The 21723-nt window shown below is 36.0% G+C and overlaps 1 long non-coding RNA gene across 6 annotated transcripts; it reads right to left on the bottom strand.

Annotated features, from left to right (window-relative positions):
- Window positions 1-1477: 1477 nt before the first annotated feature.
- On the bottom strand, window positions 1478-13411 carry LOC149544924 (uncharacterized). 6 transcript variants are annotated; one of them, XR_016355083.1, is made up of 3 exons: window positions 13026-13306; window positions 9705-9842; window positions 1478-1994 (listed from the first exon to the last, which is right to left on the bottom strand). It is a non-coding gene; the product is annotated as an uncharacterized LOC149544924 (long non-coding RNA). The 6 variants fall into 6 exon arrangements; XR_016355081.1 differs by having other exon boundaries at window positions 1605-2021; XR_016355082.1 differs by lacking the exon at window positions 9705-9842 and having other exon boundaries at window positions 1605-1994; window positions 13026-13411.
- Between the last annotated feature and the right edge of the window lie 8312 nt (window positions 13412-21723).

Below are 21723 nucleotides of genomic sequence, written 5' to 3'. Positions count from 1 at the left end.
GGCACTCCGCAAGGTTTTTAGCAAAGAGACGAAAATGGAGGCAAATTTTGCACTTGAATTAGAGAATCAAACGAAAACTTATGAAGGGAAGATTACAATCAAGCGTTTGAAGAACATTTTCATGTTTGATGACCTAGAATTTTTGGAGGGAACATAGCAACTGTTTGGAGTGGAGTACTTGAACTCTTACTGGAAGAGACACACCAATTTGGATGTGGCTTCACTCTTTGTGGTGTTGGCACTGTTGTGGGTGAATCCAAGGAGGAAGTCAACAGGGTCATGGCAACGTGTGTCAACCCACAATGGCTGTAAGGGCTGGAAGAGATTGTGGAATGAGTCGTTCTGGGTGTGGAGTTGGAGGTGGGACAAGAGCCATGGAGATTGATTGGAGGGGAGACTTTTGTACAACCCCTAATCATCTAGTCATCGGCAAGCCCAAAATGGGTGCATGTCCTACAAGCAGAGAATGGAAGAAGATTGTGTATTTACTGCAAACGAAGATATGGGTGTCGACTGAGGATAGGCAGAGATTTATGAAGTCAACACCACATAAAAGTGTGACTACTCCAAGACAACCCCTAAGACACCAAATTATGAGGAAAAACCAAAAGTGGAAAATCCATAGTGAAAGGAATGTGGGTGGACATCTCCTTGACTGAAGAGATGGGTGCAAGTGACAACAAGTGTCACCAAGGTTCCATTCCACTCGGGAAGCCAAGGCCGAGGTCAATGTAGGATGACCAAACCACTCCAAATTTCACGAGGGAAAAGGCAGCTCAATGGTTCAAGGATTAATCACGTGGCTGGTGGAGGTGGAGGTGGACGATGACAATGCCTTGGGTACCTACAAGTTTCCTTTTTGGTGGTTTTGTGGGAATGCGCTGCTGCAATTTTTTGGTAGGGTTAATGCTCGTTACTATGTTTATAAGTTTAAGTATGTCTATGGGGGAGGGTAGATATATGTTTGTAATGACTTCAGCCAACTTATGCATATGGTAATCTAATGTAATTGCTCTCTTTAATATTAATACAAAAACCAAAATGTTACCTATCAAAAAAACAAAAAAAAAACACCTTAAAAAAATTTAAGACAATACGAAGCATGCCATACCACGACACATTGGTGGTCATTGAGACTTGAATTCCCACAACCAAGGTTAAATGGAAAAATAATATGGTATCCTAATATAAAATATGAAGTTATTTATTTTAAAATAGAAGATTTCTATTCACAACTAGTTTCTAAATGTGATGGTTTTCATTTAGATTTCAATTGATGTATTATTTAATGTCAAAGATAACCATTTCTACTATCTTTTCCAAAATTGTACTTGGCAAAAACTAAACTGGTCCTGCAACTCTTGTTTAAATTGTACATATTTTTAAAATCATATTAATTTAAAAATAGAGCTAAAATTGCATCTAAAACTTTAATGCCAATAAAATCAATACACCCATATTATTTTACCAGGGCCAATTAGAATAATAGTAATTTTTTAAAAATTACGAAAACAGAGGAAAGGAAAACACGCTTTCCAAAAACTGTTAAAAAAGAGCCGAAGACTGTTTTTTTCAAAATTATTACAAGAAAATTGCCATTGGAGTTAAATATTGAACCACCTTATTTTGAAATTGAATTGAACCACTTGTTCTATAAATTGCATTCCCCATCCATTGCTGTGAGCATTGAGCAGGTCCAAGAAAAAATATTCTAAATTCAAAACCAAAAAAAGAGACAATTGAAGACAAGATGGGATCAAACGAACAATGGGGCAAGTTTTTTGCAGACACAGGGTGTGATATATTTAATTTGATTGATGCTGCAATTTCGGTTGCTGCTGCAAATTACCCTGATGAATTGAGAAAGAGAAGAGACAAGATCGCCCACACGCTCTTCACACTTTCTTCATGTGCTGCTGCGAGTTCCTCTTCTTTCTCTCTCGCCTCCTCTCAAGTGGAAGATCGTACTGAAAACGGATGCTCTGAAGATCATTCTGGAAAAGTGAAAGAGGAAGACCATTCTGAAAATGCACAAGATCGAAAGAACAGCACAAAACATGTAAATTGTACCAATTTTCCACAGCGCAAAGCGGATGAGAGATCTTTAAGTGAGAAAGTGGAAGCATCTAAGAGAAGGCTGCAACAAGGGTATCAACGAGTAGAAAAAGGTTTGTATTTACATTTTTCTTGTTTCTGAAACGATAAAACTATGTACTACCAATGAATCAAGTGTGGAATGAGCTAAAGTAGTGAATCTTTTTTTCGATTGTGCAGCCAGGAAGCAACGAACAATTCAAATAATCGAACTAGGAGATCTACTCACACAGCAAGGAAATCCTATTTCTCCAAGTAACATAAAATTGAAAAGTTCTTCTGTCACGAGCACCAAGAAGTGAGTGTGCGCTCGATTTCTTGCTAAATTGCTGCTATCTTTCGTACCCTTTTCTATTTACGTTGTCTGAGATCTTACCTGTTTCTCCATACTTGTTTCTTCACATTATTTGGCGAATACTACCTTTTATGGTCAAGACAGTTTCTGTGCATATTTGCATGCTTTCCTGCTGGACTTATGTTTCATTCTGGTCCGATGGACTAATTGTATGCATCTCTTGGAAATTATATTCTACATGATCTTTAAAGATAATTTTTGAGGTAGAAATATATTTTGAAGATGACATAATATTGAAGATGAGATCATTTTGAAGGTGATTATCCCAGTATCACAATTCAATTACAATGACAATATTCTTTGTTATTTTAATTTTCTTCCAATTTTTTTATCAGGACAAATTACAGCTTGGTATATAAGAATATAAAAATTTCAAATACCAAATAATGACAAATATATGATTCCCAATTTTGGAGGCTCGATGTGAGAATTGCTTGATTTCAATCTAAATTGCTGCTATCGGTAATGCCTATCTATTTCTGTTGCATGCGATTATACATGTTTCTTCCCCATTGTTTGGCAAATATTACCTTCTATGGTCAAGATGATTTGTGCTTGTTTGCGTGCTTTCACGCTGGACTTGTGTTTCATTCCGTACTGACAGACTGATGATATCCATCTCTGGGAAATTATGCTCTATATGAATATTTAAAGAAAATTTTGAATATACAGATAATTTTGAAGTTGAGATAAATATTGAAGATGGAATTATTTTTAAGGTGATCCTCACAATTTTCACATCTCAACTATAATGAAATTTTTTATTTTCTCCAAATTGTTTAATCAGGACAAATTCCAGCTTGAAATCTAAGAATGTACAAATTTTGAGATTAATTAATGCCTGAAATATCTGAATTACAATTTTTTCTTTGACAAACAAGAAAAAGATGATTGATAAATTAAATAAATGGTTAAGACCAAAACTTTTTTCTAATGTTCCCTCCTAATACACAATGTTCTACTCTTAAGAGAAATCAATCTTAAATTTGCCATATGCGTTTGCGAAGAAAAAGCTGGTCAATAAATGCATATTATTGACAAGAACAACATAACTTTGCTCTAATGCTTTCTATGGAGTACAGAGAATGCTCTCATCTGAAGAAAAATCATTCTACAATTTACCCATGTGTCTTATTTCTGACAATAATCTTGACTATCCTCTCCTATAATAATTTTGGCCCTAAATAAAGTTTGGGATAATTAACGTTTCTTTCGAATAAAAAATATATAAAATGTCCAGCGCATTTTATATTCTGCAGCCATCTCTTGCAGCAAAAATATGCCACGGACATACATAATTTCATCAGTTTATTAAGCCATTGAAAATGGTTTTTTCTTTGCATTGAACTAACATCACAGAGATAAAATATGCCACAGATATGAGTACGAGAATAGACAGATTTACATATCAATGCATTTGTAAACTATATTTAAATTTATTATTAAAAATAAATTAATATAAACAAAATTAAGCCAGCGATAAAGGATCTGTTAGAATATTTTAGATAATTGTAGTTTATTTCTACCACGTAAGTATGATGAAACTTTAAATTATTTACAGTATGTTGAGTACATGTACTGTATCGAATTTTCAAAAAAAAAAAAATTAAAAATGTCTTTTTAGATTAAATTAAAAGTCTTACCCCAACTATGGGTAGTTTCCAAAACAGAGACATTATGTAAAGTTCCAAACATTTCAATATCAGATCTGTATCTGATCAATATGGATTATGAGTGGAAGAAGAGTACTGTAATATTCCAAAGAGCTGTAATAGAATATTAAAATGATTAATGAACTTGTACATTTACATATTGTAGCACTTGAACTTATATATTTACATATTGTAGCACTTGAAACTATATATTTGAATATTTATATATATAATTTTATGAGTTTATTAAAATATTTAACAGGATTCTCTGCAAAATGTATAAATTTGCGGCTGTTGCGTAGTACAGAATAGATTCATAGAACTAGTTGAAGGGGAAGAAAAATTTACAGAAAACAGAGAACAGAATTGCAAATAATTTTTTTTTTTTTAAGTTCAGATTGTGAAGTCTGCAAAGATATATGAATTACAAAGAGATATCTAACCTTAGAATGAATCAGGGAAAAAATGCTAAACCTAACTGGAGGTAGAGAAAATTAGAAACAAGATTTTTATTTATTTATCTTTTTCGTTAGCTTTTGTGCATGACGCACATTCATGGAGATTATGTCTGCATTATTTTTTAGAAGAGCTGCAGTGCAGCATAGTTCTTGTCAAATACTTGGAAAATTAGGTGTGGCATCATGATCTAGTATGTATGCATGTCTTAGATTGCATGTTGTCTGGAATTTTGTATAGTTTCAACCATGCATGTGGAATGAGATCAATAGTCATGTCGAATAAAAAGTTAGTAATCATGATTTAGTATGTATGAATGAAAATAAAATCAAGTGGAATGAAATTAATAATCATTTGATAAGTAGGAGTTAATTTCCACAGCAACTCAAATTGTGATATTATTATCAGGATTTAACTATGTATTTTTTGAGTCAAACTCATTGATCCATATTTCATGAGTAGTGTTTCAATACAAATTCATCTCTCATTAGAATTAATGCAACACTTAGCACTCATTGCATCAAGGTGATGCTCACAGAGGTGACACACTGGGACTTCCCAGGAGGTCACTCATCCCAGTACTGCTCCATCTTGAGCGCACTTAACTACAGAGTTTCCTTCATGGTTAAACCCACTCTGCTTGCAACCCTATTTGCACAACCTTTACCAAGTGTTGTGCCTTATAAACCATTTATTAGAAAGCCCCTTAAGCTCATCAATTGATAAGTAGGGAGATAATTTCTACAGCAAGTCAAATTGTGATATTGCTATCAGGATTTAACTGTGTTATTTTTAACCCATATTTCATGAGTAGTGATTCAACACGAATCCATCTCTCATGAGAATTAATGTAACACTTAGCACTCATTGGATCTAAGTGATGCTCACAAAGGTGAGGCACCGGAACTTCACCTTTGTGAGCATCACCTAGATCCAATGAGTGTTAAGTGTTCCATTTACTCTAATTAGAGATGGATTCGTATTAAATCACTAATAAAATATGGGTCAACGAGTTTGACTCAAAAAATACACAGTTAAATCCTGATAGCAATATCACAACATTAATAATCATGTCAAATAAAGTTAATAATCATGATTAATATGTATGTCTTAGATTATATATGGTTTAAAATCTTTTAACAGCTTTCAACCATACATGTGGAATGAAGTTAGTAGAATGAAATTAGTGGGATGCAGTTTACCATTTTAGATATAGAAATTTGATAATCAATGCAACTAAAAATGATTTACCAACGAAAAGCAATAAGCTTTCTTCAGTAATTTTTCCTTTCATCAGCAACTATTTGTATGTCTGTTATGAAAGCAGTAGGCTTTCTTCAGTGACTATTTGTATATCGATTATGAAAGCAGTAAGCTTTCTTCAGTAACTTTTTCTTTCATCAGTAACTATTTGTACATTTATTATGTTAAGGGGTCCTTTTGTGCATATTTGATAGGCTAATAATGAGGCGTGCTCCTCAATTTTGTTGTTGGCTGTTCATATGACATATGTGATCTCTCAACTGTTGAGAACTTGCAACTTCACGGTAATTAGAGCATTTAAGTTTGGACTAGCTGCCACCATGCGCTTTGCAGTAACATCAAACCTGTCAGCTATCTCAACATGAGACCACAAAAAGTGCAGCAACAATTAAAAGATTCTCATTTATAACAGAATACAATGTTCATTTAAGAAGCTTGAAATTTTTCACAAGGATCCATCAATAAAACAATAAAAGAGACCTTATGTACTCTTTGTATTTAAACTAGGACCACCCATTTGCTGCTGAGTCTACCCACTTTGTACTGTCAATTATATCATAATAGATCTGATCTTAACACTATTGTCAAAAGGGAAACATGATATTGTCAAAAGGGAAACATTATAGAATAGTCTTGTAGCCAAAGATAAAAATAGAGAGGATAGGCATTGCTAGTTTGTAATTTGGTTTGGAGTCCATTTGTTGGAGAAGATATGCAATTGCTTGTGATGGAATTTTGGATACCACTATTTTCTCTTGAAGACATCTCTCTCATTTCAATATTTTTGAAAGAGAAGCTCATGCAAGTTATGCTGAAATTGTAAGCGATATAAGTTACACTGCAATGGTAAGCAATTGTAACTTTAGATAGGGAATTGTAACTTTAGATAGGGATTTCATGGAAGGAACTACAGTTCCAAATATTGAGCAGCAGGTACTCTCAAGCAGGGAGATCCATTTTGTTATCAATTGTTTTTTCTAGTGCAATTGTACAACAGCAACATGCTTTTATTAGCAATCCCAAAAAGTAGAGATTGAATATATTTTTCCAGAATTGGATCATATAGAAATCATCAGGCATAGTGGATCAAATATAGGAGAATTATCATCTGAATACAAAGAGCCAAAGATTTTCGGAGAGAAAACAGAGTGACTGTTGGGTTTCACATTCAACAATCTCCCACTTCAAACCCAACTACCACTACAAACCAACAATCTCGCATATTCCCTGCACTTCCATGATTAATTCAAACTAACCCCAGTATTTAAATATACAGGACTTTAACTTTGCAATATTTTGTTCAGTCACTCCAAATGAGTCTTTTCCAAGCTATATCAGATTCAGTAAAACATAGCAACTGTGAATTCTGAAATTCACTAAAAAAATTATATTCAAACTTTTGTACAATACAACCTAAATGCTCCACTACAATCTTTGAGACCATTTTATAACCCTCAGCAAACCTTATGGGATGAATGCCCTGCTCTGAAAGCTGCTCTGTCTGCTCCAATAAAGCACCTGCAGATACAACTTAACAAACTGTTCTATCACCAATTTCATATTCTGAAACTTCAACCTCCTCTTCTTTCTCTATATTATTTAGCTGCTCAAGTTGCTTCAACAGCTTATGCTGTCTCTTTGCTACGGCCGGCATAGGCCAGGCACATCTCACCAGCCTGTGGCTTGAACTCCACGGTGCCTTCACTCATTCCTATTGTTTTGCACAACAAACTCTACATTGAAACATTACATTTTCTTTGATGTTTATCTTGAAAAGGAGAAATTTGTACAGGAAACATCTCTTACCGTAACTATCATACAGGTATTGCTTTTTCATTTCGGTTTAAAATCCTCAATCTAAGCCTCCATTGGAAACATTGCTTGCATGATCTCTCCAGAAATTAGTATTTCATAAATAACTCCTAAAATATGGCAACACCCTTCGGCCTACTCACACATTTGATCTGCACACACATTTAAACTTTCTACATTTCGAATGAGAATTCAATCTGGTTTGGCTATATTCTGAATCGTCGTTTCCTCTGCCAATCCAGTTTTTTCCCCTATTTCTTTGTGTCTCTTAATCTGCTTATAAATTTCTCCTTGTCGTTTACCATAACTTTCAAATTGTCACTCATTCTCATCCGCTATGAGCTGTACATGCTAATTCTTTTCAGAACTGCCTTCCATGGATGTCATTTTATCTCCCTCGACAGATTGCACAAACTATTCATCTGATTTAGTGTCACTTAGTAGTTCCAAATTCCAACATATCAAAATACTCGTCAATAATTGAATCAATTATAACATCTGATAACAGAGATTGTGTGGGTAATAAAAAATATTTTACTTCAAAACAGCTTTCTACTACATACAGGCTACCCATTTTTTCTTTAATCGAGCAATCACCAAAGCCCCCTTTCTGTACCTTCCATTGATTAGATCCAGAACTGATTTATACCCTAGAGAACCTAGTTGTGCAGCAAAAATCAAATAGTGTTTGAGCTGGGGAACATATCCAGCTTCCCTTAACAGCCAACTATTCTTTAATCAGGGAATCACTAAGCCCCCTTCTTTACCTTTCATTGATTAGATTCAAAACTGATGTTATGCCCCAGAGAACCTGGTTGCCTAGCAGAAACCAAATTGTGTTTGCACTGGTGAACATATCTAGCTTCCCTTAACAGCCAACTATTACCATTCTTTAATCAAGCAATCACCAAAGCCCCCTTCTTTACCTTACAGTGATTAGATTCAAAATGGATCTTATACCCTAGAGAACCTAGTTGCCCAGCAGAAATCAAATTGTGTTTGAGCTGGTGAATATATCTAGCGTCCCTTAGCAGCCAACTATTACCATTCTTTAATCAAACAATCACCAAAGCCCCCCTTCTTTACCTTCCATTGATTAGATCCAAAACTGATGTTATACCCTAGTGAACCTAGTTGCCCAGAAGAAATCAAATTGTGTTTGAGCTAGAAAACATATCTATCCTCCCTTTACAACCAACTCTGACCATTCTTTAATTTTAGCAGCATATCTCCTATACAAGAAATATCACAAGATTCATTTTTACCAAGAACAACCTTACCAACGAAACCATATCGCTGGCTTTGAAAATACTCCTTATATGAAGTCACGTGAAATGATGCCCTGTAGTCAAGTACGCAAACATGATTTGCAGTTTCTTCAGTGGTTAGGCTAAGAACACCTGCATCCTCTTGGCACGCCACATTGACTTCCTTTTCTTTTTCAAGATCCAAAACCTTCTTATATGTATGACAATTCCTTTTGATGTGGCCTTGCTTGCCACAAAACCAACAACCAATCTCTTTACTTCTAGATTCTGACCTTGCTTGTGACTTGTCACAATCACTCAGATTCTATTCTCTTTCTCTCGATCTGCCAATGTTTGTTGATGTCTCACCCTCACTCTTCACTTAGAATTACACCAACTACGTTATTAAATTTCAAGGTATTTGAACCAGAAACATAATTACTTACTGTCATAGCCACACTAGTCCAGCTTATATTATTCCAGCTTTTTGGCAAAGAGGACGAGATTAACAAAGCCCGTATTTTATCAAAAGTAATTTTTACAGAAGCTGACTGGTAACAGTATTAAAATTATTTGAATGTTCTGCTACATACCTACCATCAACCATTTTCATACTAACCAGGCGTTTAATTAGAAATACCTTATTTGATAGTGAAGATTTTTCATACAATTTATCCAATATAGTCATCGATTTAGCAGTTGTATTTGCTCTAGATATATTAAATGCTACAAATGGAGATAATCACAACTGAATCACTCCTAATGCTTTTCTATCTAAAATCTCCCAATCTTCATTGGCCACAGCTGCTGGTTTGATAGCTTTACCTTGGAATGGTCGCCACAAAACTTTTTGGAATAAAGAATCCTCCATCTGCGTTTTTCACAATGCATAATTTTGCCCATTAAACCTTTCTATCTTTATTTCTTCAGTCGCCATTGCTACCACTCAAACTTGAGCCTCTCCTATCAAACGATCAAGCAAAACTAGCTTTGATACCGATTGTGAATTTAATCAACAGCAGATTAATGCAAAACAAAGAACAAAATAGAGACTCAAACACAACACACAGATTTATAGTGGTTCATCATAAAGGCTACATTTACTCTCAAGCAGAGCAATCCTTCTGATTATCAACTGTATACAACAGCATCATGCTTTTATAAGCAATCAGGCAAAGAGCCAAAGATCATCGGAGGGAAAACAAAGTGACTGTTAGGTTTCATATTCAATAAACACTATCATATAACCTTTCCCAAGATATGTGTAGTCACACATTTGTAATTCTAATGGGAACATCAAAATCTGCACTCAAATGTTTAAGAGAGTCAAAAGATTCTCCCAAAAAGATATATCTTCCCAAACCCAATCATGATCGCTATCAAAGTAATGATTAAACATAACAGCCATTGGTATCAAGTTATCAACATTACACAAGATGCAAAGTTTGTAAAGAGTACAAAATAATCTCATACAGGAATATAATATGTTTCTTGAATCTTGGTGTTCAGTCTTCAATAGTCTCTCATGACTAATTTTTTTCAGCGTCTCTTCATCAAATACCTTGGCCATCCTAAAGATATGAAAATTAATTTGGCACTTGGGAAATCGTAAAAACTAGTCTATTTTGTGGCAGAAATAATTATAGTATATAAAGCTGAATGGAGCAATAAAATTGCACTTTACACTCCTAAAGAAAAAATATTGAAAATTTCTAGTAAACTTTCAGTCTTAACATTTTTCGTTTGAAATATAATTGTTTTTTTCATTAAATATTTAATCCAGAACTACTTGAGGCCTTGCAACTGGATCTCGTAGCCAAGAAAAACATTGTGCCATTAATCAATCATTAATAACACATGCACAATCAATTATAAGAAAACTCATGATAAACAAGCTCTATTCTAAATCAGGATACAACTCAGATCTGGGTTTCTGAGCTACAGTGAAGATCACCCTCATTACCCTCATGCCTTAATCTTGTATACCCATTTGTTTTGGAGAACTCTTATTCCTTTTGGAAACTCTAACAACAAGGAGTCCATTTCTTCCTCCATCACTTTCTTTCATTCTTTACTATGCTCGTCTTTACAAGCTTCCTAAAAACCAACAGGTTCACCTTCATGAGTTAACAAGATATACTCTGAGGGCATATACTTTTGTGAAGGCTTACAGCAAATCTGCGAAGCAACTGTTGTTCGGGTCAAATTGCTTGTAAGGGCTCCTGCAAAATTTCTTATTGTTGTTCCTCATTCTCCTCTAATTGTCCATCATACTCTTGATCTCGCTGCCCATTTTCTTGCATTGGTAGGATATTTTCATGTTGTTATTCAATCGATGTTTAATTGATGTATATTTCATTTAATTTGGTATTTCGTGTATAAATTTCTTCCATTATAATTTTTTATGTGAACCATCTTTGATTTACAGATTTGAAAAGGAAAACTAGAAACATCCTTACCAAGGGTGTCAATACAGGGACAATATTACCCTGGCAATCATACCTAGAGCCATGATAAGGGCATATGAACTCGTTTTTTAACCTTATTCCAGGATATAGCACCACCCACCACATAACCCAGACGAGTGCAAACAGCCTTGATTCCATACGTAGCCAATTGCCCATCATTCTCCATCACAATATAAGTTGGGTATTTAATGAAAAATAATCATCATCATTTGCCATTTAAAATAAGGAAAGAAGCCCCTTTATTTGCTTTAGTCTGGAATCACAATGTGACAATTTTGAGAAAGTTCAGGGAAAAAAGGGCTGAATTTATTCCATGAAAGAGTAGCCAAGGAATTCTCCGTTGTTTGTTCAACAGAGCAAGGGAAAAAATCAATTTTGAAAATGTTAAGGCATATGCTCACCATTATTCCTTGTGCTAGCGTTCTATCACTAGAAAAATGATTTTTGCGCCAGGCAGAGGCCATGATATCATTTCTTAAGGTATCTTAAGCAACAAGGTAGCATCCAGCAGCCTGGGATTGTAATTACAAAACGTTTTCTCCAACAACGAAGGAGCTAAAATCCCAATATTGCAGGATGATATATATAAACAATTTCAACTTTATGGAAAACAAATTCATTGCTTTTACGTGAATGAATAAGTCCTACAAAAAATACCTGCTTGCGAATGGTATTTTTGTAGCTAAAGAAATGGAAAGGGCTACCATGGTTGTTAAACGCAGTTTTGACCTTAAAATGGGTAAAGCAGATTGTAGAATATGAAGGCAACCTTTAAAGAGATTATGATAAGTCAGATTTTCTATCCCGATAGTATTTCCAACTTTCCACCTCTCAACTTCATGCAATTGCTAACTGTTCCTCTCAATGACCTGCAGCAGACAATGGTCCCGTGAACCAAGCACCCTAGTGGCGTTCGATCTCCCCAACACGCAAGCCAGTCTGCCCTTCCACAAAACCTGCCAGGATGATTGAGTTCACATTTTTAATGATAAAAAAGAATCCCAGAAAATTGACGAAGATCGATCGGATCCGGCGCAAATATTATATTATTTCCCACGTCTTTCACACCTCTCGATTATATAGGCTCAGACAATTAGCCTGCCTTCATTTGTGGACAATTCAAACTCAATAATGGACTGTAGAGATGAATTTGGGACCTCGACATCTTTAAAAGACACCCTCTACAAAAACGGTGACCCCGAGACATTGATTCTGACACCCTCCCTCTATATCTGGACGTTCTCTGGGCAACCCCTCCAAACCCTCTAATCTGGCCAAGGGAAATTTGCCGGCAATCATATTGCACAGGAACACTTAAAGTTCGATCACCTTCTGCTCATCGGAAAATGTAATAATTGAGAAAAGAACCAAGGTTATTGGATAGAGAGGAAATGTTTAATCGCCGTTTAACATTTTAGAAAATAAAATTGCTAAAAATAAAAATATCCCCTTGACAGGAATCGGAAGTTTTGCAGATATGCATACAATTTTGTGAGTATATTAAGACATTTAACAGCAATCTCAGCAAATTGTACAAGAACTTATTAATAAAAATTAAACTACATACAAACAAAATATGCCCCGCACACGAATCGGGATACTGACAGATCTACATACAAATGCTACCGACTTGAATCAGAGTTCAAATAGATCTATGTAACTAATTTTGTGAGCGTACCTCTCAACTCTAGCAAAAGTAAGTATGTTTATTCCAGACCTGCAAATTGTCATACAGAGATGAACAAATACAGCCTGTTGAAATGTACAGGCAGATTTGTTCCTGTAACAAGTCTTTCTCATATTTTCATAAAGATAAAAACCATTTTAACACTGAAGAGAAATCTATGTGATGTTTGCATCATTTTAATACCGCATGAGATCTTAAAACCCTTTTCGAGCCTCCTTTCTCCTCTACCCTATTCTGTAAAATGCACGGTTTTGGGAAATGTGTGAAAACGCATGAAAATATCGTTTAAATAAAATGACGAAGGATCTAACGGCAAATATTTAATCTCAGTGAAGGGATGAGATTCAATGTTATACATAAAGATAAATGTCAAAAAAAAACAACTTTGGATGTGGCTATCCTCCAACCAAACTTTATAGTTGACCAATTTTCAAATAATCGAAAACATCATGATTTTTCTGAAAATTTGAGTGTTTGATCTTCATGATCTGCATAGTTTGTAGTCGAAAACAACAAAAAAATTGAAAAAAATCACTACTATTTCGTGATTCTGATAAAAAAAAGTTTGACTTTATTTTGCATCTAGTACATTTTGAATGAAGATTAGCCTCTCCCAAAAAAAATTGAGCTTTAGAATATTTTTAACTTAAAATGATATCCATTATCTTAAAATTCATTTGACTATAATTTTTTTTAAATTATTTAAAAGGAGGTTCCATACAAACCACTTACCTAGGGTTTGTGCAATTGTTTTGGGAAATGTGTGAAAACACATGAAAAGGATCTTTTAAATGCAATGACTAAGAATCTAATGGCAATTATTCAATCTAATTGAAGGATAAGATTCAATGTTCAACATAAGACAAATGTCAATTTTTAAAGCATAAAATAGGGCCCCATAGAATAGTAGGCATCGGTGGATAGCGGTTATGATGCTGGTGGATAGGGCTCTTTTCTCTTATATCAACGATATCTTACAATTCATTCGGCTTTAATTTTTTTAAGTTATTTAATAGGAGGCTCCATACAAACCACTTGCCAAGGGTTTATGCAATAGGTTACATGAAAAACCAGCATGGAACAGGGAGACATAGGAACTCAATCCGAACAAGCACTGGAGTTTATTGTCCTTTGAGACTGTAAAATCTTGAGACTATAATGTCCCCATCTCTTTAGCCTCTCAATAGATTTCTTAGCCTTTCATCCTTCAAAGGCTAAGTGGAAATAATTAAATTGATTTCTTATAAAGTCATTAAATAATTTAAAAATTAAAAAGATGAGTTTATATTTAATTAATTTAATATTAGAGAATCGTCGAGAAGCACAGCTCATCTATTGTTGGAAAGGAGGAAGCTTCCAGAATAGTGCGATAAGATAGCACTTATGATTCTTCTAGAAGGGGGGGCAGGAATAATATAAATAGAGGAGAGAGCCTCATGGGAAGGCATTTGGATTTGTTATTAACATTTGCATGTGTATTTGTGGAGCCAAGAGTCTGCAGATAATCAATTTGTCTTTGGGAACGAAAACTCCCAATGATAGCAATTTTGAGGGTGTGAAACATCACCTAAATTATTGTTAATTGGAGGTGGTATTGCAGTCACTTCATTGTGCCAAATTTGTGGCCAAGGGCCAGGTGTGAAGAGGAAGAATAAGTAGGGCATTTGCTATAGGAGCTTGTTGCAGGAACACTGTATTACCTTGTCATTAGGGCATAATACCTGGAGATATTAATTGCATTGTTAGTGGAGACTCAAAGCAACTTCAAGAACCAAGTTTCTCCTGTTTATTCATGCATATTATATGCTACTGTTGTAGGTGTTAGTCTTTATCAGAATTAAGCATTTTATATATATATGATACCAGAGTTTTGGCTTTTATATTAGTTTGTATTCAGATCTTGTAAAGATGTCTTGGTTGTGGATGCATCATATTCTTTTAGTGCATTAACAGATGAAAGAAAGAATTACGCTCATTGTGGATCTTGCAACCATTTATTACAAGTAGAAAATTAGGGTAATTTGTGACTAGTTTGAGCAAGGCTCGTCACAGTGGTATCAAAGCTTTCATCCTACCATCCTGTGATCAGTCAAACAGCAAATGAGTGAGAGAGAAATCAGATGTTATAACAGGGAACAACGGAAACAACAATATCAGAATCCACAGGTTGAAGGGGATACATCCTCAAAAGCATTAAGAGAAAGAGATACCAGCAAAACAATTCAAAATATGGCAGAAGAAGAAAATAGGGATGCAAGAGTTGAAAGGAAATTTGATACCATGCTTGATATGGTGTCATGTTTATTGGCAAAAATGGATCAGTAAGCCATTCAAAATCAAAACACAGCTGAACATAGTGGAGATAATGAGGGAAGGTCTATACATCGTGCTGAAGACACTAGAGGAACAGCCTATAGGCCTCTTTTTCCCACCTTTATACCAAGAGAAGAACAATCACATGCTACTCCAACTATTTCATTTGGAGATGAAGCTAGATAGGCCTACTTGGAGTATACCACTCTTCCTCCTGATATGAGATAAATATGGACGTATGATCAATTCATGAATCAAAGGAATAGGAGAGGAGGAAGGAATGATCACTATGCTCCAAGAAATGACTATCAACAAACACTTGGTAAGATTTATATGCCTTACTATGATGGAAGTAACAAATGCACAGCTAGGTCTTAGGTTCAAAAGCTTGATAATTATCTTTCTTTGAGACCAATGCCTAAAGAGGATGCCATAAGATTTGCCACGCTACATCTTGAAGGAGTTGCTCATGAGTGGTGGTATCATGGGTTAGTCACTCTTGGACACAACCTTATCACTACATATGAGGAGTTTACTAACAAGCTAATTGAAAGGTTTGATGTCAAAGATCCTGAGGTGAGTTTTCATGAATTGGCACAACTAAGACAGCAGGGTTCCCTTGATGCTTATGTGAATGAATTCCAACAGTTATCAGTCATGGTTCCTAACATTAGTGAAAGAAGATTGGTGGTCTTATTCATGGAATGATTGATGGAGCTATTGAACGGTTGGTTGAAAGCTTTCGATCCTTCCTCACTACAGGAAGCAATGAAGAAGGCACGAAGCATGGAGTTTGCTGCCCCTACCAGCAAGTTTACATCAAAGGGAACACTTTCCAGTCATGACAACAAGAAGTTTCCTAAGAAGGAGGACAAAGCTAAAGATAAGTCTACTTTTTCGCTTGACCGTGAGACTCTTAATGATTTGAGGAAGAAGAAACTATGCTTCTATTGTAAGGGACCATATGATATTAACCATGATTGCCCTATGAAACCTAAGGGGAAGTCAAATCGTGCAATGTGGGCACTAATTGAAGATTATGATTCAGACCAGCAATCTGAAATTAATGATTTAGAATCAGAAAAATCAGAACATGATGAAGAATTAGAGGAAGAAGTGAAGCTTAAAGAGGCTCATCTCACAAGTATTCAGCGAGAAGGGTCTTTTAGGATGCGAGGGGTTCTTGCTGGTCAAAAGATTATTACTCTTCTTGATACAGGTGTGACACACAATTTCATTGATACTAGGCTTGTTGAGAGGTGTGGTTTACAAACTGAGAAGTTTGAGGGAATTTGGGTTAAGGTTGCTAATGGTTTCACTCTTAGGTGTGACAAAATGATTTCAAAACTGCCCATGCACTTGAATAACTATGAGTTCAAGGCAGATTTTTATGTGGTGAACATGGGAGACATGGATATGGTTTTGGGAATGACATGGTTACATGACATAGGAATATTCACCCTCAACCTCCGTGAGATGGAAATTAGATTTGAGATTGATGGAAAAACTCGTGTTGAAAGCACTCAGAGACACCAGTTGCAAGAATATTTCTCTCAAGAAAATGGAACATCTCTTACGTCATGACATGATTGAGTGGGCAGCAGGTTGTGTTTTGAAGCCAACACAGGAAGAGCAATAAAAATATGTTTATCATCCCGATGTACAAGAGTTGAGGATCAAGCATGACAAGGTCTTTGGCGAGATTCCACCTGGTAGACCTCCAAATAGAGGTATAGAAAACATCATCGAATTGGAGGAGGGTGCTAAGCTTGTTATAGTCACTCCCTACAGGCACCCTAAGCGGCTTAAAGATGAGATAGAAAAAACTATCAAGGAGTTACTAGCTATGGAGCATATTAGACCGAGTAAGTCACCTTTTGCTTCATCAGTAGTATTGGTTAAAAAGAAGGATGGTACTCTAAGGATGTGTATTGATTATAGAATTCTTAACAAGAGAACAATCAAGAACTGTTACCCCATTCCAAGGATTGATGAATTGATTGATGAATTGCATGGTGCCAAGTACTTCTCCAAAATTGATCTAAGATCAGGTTACCACCAAATTCGTGTGAAAGAAGAAGATATTGAGAAGACAAGTTTTCATTGCCATTGTGGACATTTTGAGTTTGTGGTTATGTCGTTTGGGCTAACCAATGCCCCTACTACATTCTAGTCTACTATGAATAGGGTATTTCATTCACAATTGAGGGGATTCGTGTTAGTCTTCTTTGATGATAGCTTGGTTTATATTTGGACATGGGAAGAGCATCTTGCACATCTTGACATAGTTTTGGGTATTCTTGGTAAGGAATCTCTATATGCCAAGGAATCAAAATGTGACTTGGGCATGACAGAATTATTGTATTTAGGTCACATCATTAGTGTAGAAGGATTTCGGATGGATCCAGATAAGGTCAAGGCAATTATTGAGTGGCCTACTTCGACGAATCTAACACAACTTAGAGGATTTTTGGGTTTATGTGGATTCTATCACAAATTTGTCAATGGGTATTCTCACCATGCAACACCACTTACAGATTTGACTACGAAAGGGGCTTTTGTTTGGACTTGTGAGGCACAAGAATGCTTTGAGACGTTCAAATGACTTATGACTACTTGCCTAGTGCTTGCATTGCCCGATTTCACTAAACCCTTTGAGTTGCAGTGTCATGCTTCAGGTGAGGGGATTGGAGCTGTCCTTATGCAAGACAAACATCCAATTGCATATGAAAGCAGGAAGCTAAGGGGCCTTGAGAGAAGCTACAGTATAAATGACAAGGAAATGTCAGCCATTATGCATGCATTGGCCAAGTTCAGGCAATACTTAGTGGGTAGTAAGTTCATTGTTAAAACAGACCATAATAGCTTGAGACATTTTCTTGGGCAGCGAGATCTTAATGACCGTCAGCAAAAGTGGATAAGCCAGTTACAATCTTATGATTTTGACATTTCTTTTGTCAAAGGTTCACAGAATATAGTCGTTGATGCCTTGTCTCGCCGACCACATTTGAGCTCTATGGCTAAGGTTTTAGAGGATTGGAGTCATTTGATTGTGGCAGAATATGCTAAGGATTCTTGGGCTTCAAGTATTATTGATGGGTCACTATAGGATAATAGGTACACGGTGGTGAATGATCTTATCATTTACAAGGGGGGGATTTTCTTGACTCCAAGATCCAAAGTAAAGAACATAGTATTGAGGTCTTTTCATGATTCACCATTGGCAGGCCATCCCGGGAATTTCAAAACCTATCGACAGATTCGGGAGAGGTTCACTTGGAAGGGTCTAAAATCTAATGTTCTACGATATGTTAGAGAATTTGTTGTTTGTTAGTAGAACAAATAGAACCATACATATCCTGCTGGTTTATTACAACCACTTCCAATTCCAAACAAGAAGTGGGAGTTTGTATCTATGGACTTCATCACAGGGTTGCCAAAGGTGCAAGGCAAGGATTGTGTTTATGTGATGGTTGATCGCTTGACCAAGTTTGCACTTTTTTTCTGGTCACTATTTCATATTCAGCCACACAGGTTGCCGAACTATTTTTTCATGAGGTGTTTAGATTGCATGGATTACCACAAAACATTGTTAGTGATCGAGACAATCAGTTTATGAGCAATTTCTGGAAGGATCTTTTCAAATTGTGTGGGACCAAGCTTTCGCCGAGTACTAGTTACCACCCTCAAATAGATGGACAGACGAAGATAGTCGACAAATGGGTGGAAGGGTACCTCAAAAATTATATCGCTGGGCAGCAAAAAGGATGGGTTAAGTGGATATACCTTTGTGAGTACTACTACAACACCACTTACCACATTTCTATTCAGATGACACTATTCATGGCCTTTTATGGTTATGAGGTTCCTAGCTTTCTTGATTTGTTGATAAGTGATAGTAGAGTGCCTAGTGCTGGAGACATGTTACAGGAAAATCAGGATATCATGAGGGCTCTTCGTGAAAACATCTGGAAGGCACAAAACCAACAAAAACAATATGCATATCAGAAGAGAATGGAATGCTCTTTTGAGGTTGGAGACATGGTGCATTTGATGTTGCAGCCCTATAGACATTCTACTCTCAAGAAGAGTGGTGCAGAGAAGCTCAAGCCACGATACTATGGACCCTTCCGGGTCATTAGACGTGTGGGTGAAGTGGCCTATGAGCTAGAGTTGCCAGTGGACAACAAACTGCACAATATTTTCCATGTATCACGCCTCAAGAAGGCATTGGGACATCATGTGGCTCCTTTTGCAGTTCTACCACCCTTAGATGATGAAGGTAAGTTGATTTTGATACCAGAGGCTATACTAGATTTTAGAGAGAAGAAATTGAGAAGCCGTGTCATTAGAGAATATTTGATTAAATGGAAGAACCTACTTATTCAGGATGCTACATGGGAGAGTGAAGAGATTCTGCAACATCCAGAGTTGAGATTGCTTGGGGACAAGCAATTTCCAGAGGGGTGGACTGTAATCTCCCCATCTCTTTAGCCTCTCAATAGATTTCTTAGCCTTTCATCCTTCAAAGGCTAAGTGGAAATAATTAAATTGATTTCTTATAAAGTCATTAAATAATTTAAAAATTAAAAAGATGAGTTTATATTTAATTAATTTAATATTAGGGAATCATCGAGAAGCACAACTCATCTATTGTTGGAAAGGAGGAAGCTTCCAGAATAGTGCGATAACACTTATGATTCTTCTAGAAGGGGGGGTAGGAATAATATAAATAGAGGAGAGAGCCTCATGGGAAGGCATTTGGATTTGTTATTAACATTTGCATTTGTATTTGTGGAGCCAAGAGTCTGCAGATAATCAATTTGTCTTTGGGAACGAAAACTCCCAATGATAGCAATTTTGAGGGTGTGAAACATCACCTAAATTATTGCCAATTAGAGGTGGTATTGCAGTCACTTCATTGTGCCAAATTTGTGGCCAAGGGCCAAGTGTAAAGAGGAAGAATAAGTAGGGCATTTGCTACAAGAGCTTGTTGCAGGAACACTGTATTACCTTGTCATTAGGGCATAATACCTGGAGATATTGATTGCATTGTCAGTGGAGACTCAAAGCAACTTCAAGAACTAGGTTTCTCTTGTTTATTCATGCATATTATATGCTACTATTGTAGGTGTTAGTCTTTATCAAAATTAAGCATTATATATATATATATATATATATATATATATATATATATATATGATACTAGAGTTTTGGCTTTTATATTAGTTTGTATTCAGATCTTGTAAAGATGTCTTGGTTGTAGATGTATCATATTCTTTTATTGCATTAACAGATGAAAGAAAGAATTACATTCATTATGGATCTTGCAACCATTTATTACAAGTAGAAATTTAGGGTAATTTGTGACCAGTTTGAGCAAGGCTCATTACAGAGACCTCCTTTGAAAAATGATGAATGGATGGTCGTTACCCGCAAGGACAAAGCCCCGATGACTCCCAACCAAACTTCTGTTGCTATTGCTCAGGCTTCTCCAAAACCCACTCTGATGGTTTCAAGTGGGGTTCCCACTTTCAAACCCCCTCATTTATTGTTGTCAACAATTTCAAACCCTACTTCTCAGGGGAATATAGAAGCTTCTTCGAGTACTCCCCAACCCGCTTGGGTCTATATTTTGAAGGTTGTGTCTATGATTGTGACTCAATCTCCTCGTCGATCTTGTAGTCCAAATGGACAGTCAGTGGATATGGACTATGTGGAAAAATGAAGGGTAATCTCTTATGGAGATTCTCCTCCTCCTTTCAAATCCACTATGACCTTCTTGCATAACAGTTTTTCCTCCCTTTTGTGACATGGATGACATAAAAGAGTTTTTGTCATAAAAAAAATTTCATTGAATGTTCGAAGTCTTACAGACCTCCCAAGGAAATACCTGGTTTACATGATACTAGACACAGCTGAGTCACTTTAATATTCTTTGTCTTCAAGAATTTAAAATTAATGGGTTTCTTCTTGACTCGACTTGTGGTGTTATTTGGTCGGATAGTGCCATGTTTTATTCTCAAGGTGATGTTGGTTGAGGTGGTGTAGTTACTATTCTCTCTCCTTGGTTAATTTCTTATGTCATTTCACATGGTTCTGACCCCATGGAGAGACTAGTTTGGATTTTATTATCTTTTCCTAATCATTATTTTGGCATAGCTAATGTTTATGCTCTCAATAATGATGTGGAAAGATCTCACCTTTGACGTTGGATGGTGGTTCAGTTGCCACCAACCACCTAGGTCATGTGTGGCGATTTCAATATGGTTGAATCAGCCTCTCACAAATATGGGATGTTTTCCTTTCATCAGATAGTTAGGCAAAGGTAAGCTTGATACTACATGTGTAATAAATTGGGCTTTTTTTATCCCAA

The sequence above is a fragment of the Cupressus sempervirens genome, chromosome 8, assembly GCF_028749045.1.
Source record: "Cupressus sempervirens isolate cs-2001-9-10 chromosome 8, ASM2874904v1, whole genome shotgun sequence".
Taxonomy (NCBI): domain Eukaryota; kingdom Viridiplantae; phylum Streptophyta; class Pinopsida; order Cupressales; family Cupressaceae; genus Cupressus; species Cupressus sempervirens.
The sequence above is the reverse complement of the archived record's forward strand: the minus strand, read 5'-3'. Positions and strand labels throughout refer to the sequence as shown.